The following is a 3,724-nucleotide window of genomic DNA, read 5'->3' on the forward strand; positions in this document are numbered from 1 at the left end:
TATTAGAAAACCCATGGAGTGAAAAACAAAAATTCTAACTTTCCTTTGCTCAAAGCTATTTCCTGGGGGTATCCTAGTAGGAAAATAGAGAAAATCCTTATGATAATGACACTTGAACAAATTACCAGCTTCAACTTTATGTCACCCACTTACCTGATAAGAAAACTAAGGAGAAAAAATATTAAAATAATTTCCAGCTATGCTTTTATACTTTTAAATATCTTTTCATTTTGATATCTTATGATTATAACCAGACCATAACTAGAGTAAGTTAGACCTGCCACAGCACTGACACCAGCTAACAGTGACCACTTGTTGTTTGGTGACCTAATTCCTCAGTCCATTCATCATGGGAATTCTGTCTTAGAATCCCCATGGAAGACAGAAAGGATACCAGAAGTTTACTACATAGTAAAATCAAATTAAAGGAAAACAAACATCTGTGCCACAATATACGCTAGAAGTCCCAACAAGAAGAAACAATGTTCCAGGCAGTAGAATGTCCATAGTTATCGCTAAAGCTGGTATTAGTGAGCAGGGAGCAGCTATTAACACGTTAGGTAAGCATAGCTTGTGTCATGAATATAACACATTTACATGAGCTCACAAGTTTACATAACTTCTAATTTCAAAATCAACATGATAAAGATCATATGTCATATTTATATTGAGGTTATGTGACAAAAAGATCATGTAACAGATTTTTTAGAGATTTTATTTATTTATTTGAGAGGTAGAGTCATAGAGAGTTGTTTGAAATGTAGAAAGTACAGAGATGATAGAATGTTAATAAGTGTGATTTTGAGAAGTGTGCTTAACCAACATGAATGAATAATTAATTAATAATAGAAATGCCTTCAGATTATTAAAACCTGTATAGAAATTAAATACTTATATACATAAATCATGATGAATGAAAAAAAAGAGTGCACTTAAATCAGTTATGAGGAATGCTATCATGATCAGAAAGTGATCTTCTTGTGACTGGAAGTATAAAAGCAGCAATGGGCAATAATCTCACACAATTTCCATGGGCTAAAATTATGTTAGGTAATTACCTAAGTCTTTGCATATGGAAGAGATTTTACTCACTAATATAAGTCAGCCTTCTGATATCTAGTTTGGAAAATACATTAAATTAACATCTGCTGTAGGGCAGCTTTACCAGTGAAAGATGCTCCCAGTGTTTGATTCTCTGTGAAACATTCTCCTCTTTCACTTTTTTTTTTGGTTCAAGCCATTAAATATTTTACTGTATTCTTTTCTTAAGTTTTTGACAGCATCAACAAAAAATCCATAATTCTTATCCTGTTCCAAATGAAATATTCTCCTGCCACTGATTTCCTCTGCCTCTGGGTTCCTGCCATTTAGATGCAATATGCCTACACATGGGTTTTTCATTTGTTTATTTTTTAAGATTTATTTTATTTATTTGAAAGACAGAGTTACAGAGAGAGATAGAGCCAGAGAGAGAGAGAGAGAGAGAAAGGTCTTCCATCATCCCCAAGTGACCACAACTGCCAGAGCTGAGCTGATCCAAAGCCAGGAGCCAGGAGCTTCTTTGGGTCTCCCACAATGGTGCAGGGGCCCAAGGACCTGGGCCACCTTCTATGGCTTCCCCAGGCCATTGCAGAGAACTGGATCAGAAGTGGAGCAGCTGGGACTTGAACCGGTGCTCATATGGGATGCTGGCACTGCAGGCCAGGGCTTTAATCCGCTGTGCCACAGCACTGGCCACTTATTTACTTTTTGACTGTGTATTTATCATTCTCTTTCAGCATCATTTTTTTCTAGATTGAGAAGAATGTATTTGGTATTTTGATTGGTATCACATTGAATCTGTAAATTGCTTTTGAAAGAATGGACATTTTGATGATACTGATTCTTCCAATCCATGAGCATGGAAGATTTTTTCCAAATTTTGTAGCATCTTCTATTTCTTTAATGTTTTGTAATTCTCATTGTAGAGATCTTTGACAAGCTTAGTTAAATTTATTCCAGGGAACTTGATTTTTTTTGTAGCTATTGTTGATGGGATTGATCTTAGAAGTTCTTCTCAGCCTTGACATTTCCTGTGTATACAAAGGCTGTTGATTTTTGTGCATTGATTTATATCCTGATACTTTACCAAACTCTTCTATGAGTTCCAATAGTCCCTTGGTGGAGTCTTTTGGATCCCCTGTATATAAAATCATGGCATCTGCAAATAGGAATAGTTTGACTTCTTCTTTCCCAATTTGAATCCCTTTGATTTCTTTTTCTTACTTAATGGCTCTGGCTAAAACTTCCAGAATACAGTGAATAGCAATGGCGAGAGTGGGCATGTTTCTCTGGTTCCGAATCTCAGTGGGAATGCCTCCAACTTTTCCCAGTTCAACAGGATACTGGATGTGGGTTTGTCCTAAATTGCCTTGATTGTGTTGAGGAATGTTCGTTCTATACACAATTCACTTAGAGTTTTCATCATGAAAATGTGTTGTATTTTGTCAAATGCTTTCTCTGCACCTATTAAGATAATCATATGATTTTTTTCTTCAGTTTTTCAATGTGATGTAGCACACTGATTGATTTATGAATGTTGAACCATCCCTGCATACCAGAGATAAATCCTAGTTGGTCCGGGTGAATGATCTTTCTGATGTGATGTTGGATTTCAATTGGCCAGAATTTTATTGAGGATTTTTGCATCTATGTTCATCAGGAAAACTGGTCTCTGGTTGTCTTTCTCTGTTGCATCTTTTCCAGGTTTAGGAATTAATGTGATGCTGGCTTTATAGAAAAAAATTTGGAGGATTCCCTCCGTTTATATTGTTCTGAATAACTTGAGAAGAATTGGAGTTAGTTCTTCAAATGTCTGGAAGAATCCAGCAGTGAAGCCATCTTGTCCTGTGCTTCACTTTTTTGGGATGGTCTTTATTACTGATTCAGTTTCTCTCGGTCATGGGTCTGTTTGAGTTTTCTATGTCTTCATGGCTCAATTTTGGTGTGCTGTATGTGTCCAGGAACCTATCCATTACTTCTAGGTTTCCCGGTTTGTTCACATATGGCTCTTTCTAGTAATTTCTGATGATTCTTTTTATTTCTGTGGTGTCTGTTGTTACATTTCCTTTTCCATGCCTAATTTAATTGATTTGGGTCTTCTCTCTCCTTTTGTGGTTAGTTGGGCCAATCCTGTGTCATTTTTGTTATTTTTTTCAAAAACCCAGCTCTTCATTTTGGTAATCTTTCATATTGTTTTTTGGCTTCAATTTTGTTGGTTTCTTCTCTAATTTTAATTATTTCTCTTCTACTAGTTTTGGGTCTGGTTTGCTGCAGTTTTTCTAGATCCTTGAGATGTATTGATAACTCATTTATTTGGTGCCTTTCCAGTTTCTTGATGTAGGCACCAATTGCTATAAACTTTCCTCTTAACACTGCTTTTGCTGAATCCCTAAGTTTGATATGTTGTATTATCATCTTCATTTATTTCTAAAATTAGAAATTTTATGATTTTTTTCTTTTGATTATTTCTGTGGCCCATTGTTCATTCAGGAGCATGTTGTTCAGTCTCCATGTGTTTGCATATGCTCTAGGGATTCCTGAGTTGCTGATTTCCAGTTTCATTGCCTTATGGTCCAAGAATATGCACAGTATGATTTTGATTTTATTGAATGCTGAGACTTGCTTTATGGCATAGCACGTGATCAATCCTAGGAAAAAATTCCATGCACTGATGAGAAAAATG

The sequence above is a fragment of the Oryctolagus cuniculus genome, chromosome 12 (genome assembly GCF_964237555.1).
Source record: "Oryctolagus cuniculus chromosome 12, mOryCun1.1, whole genome shotgun sequence".
Taxonomy (NCBI): Eukaryota; Metazoa; Chordata; class Mammalia; order Lagomorpha; family Leporidae; genus Oryctolagus; species Oryctolagus cuniculus.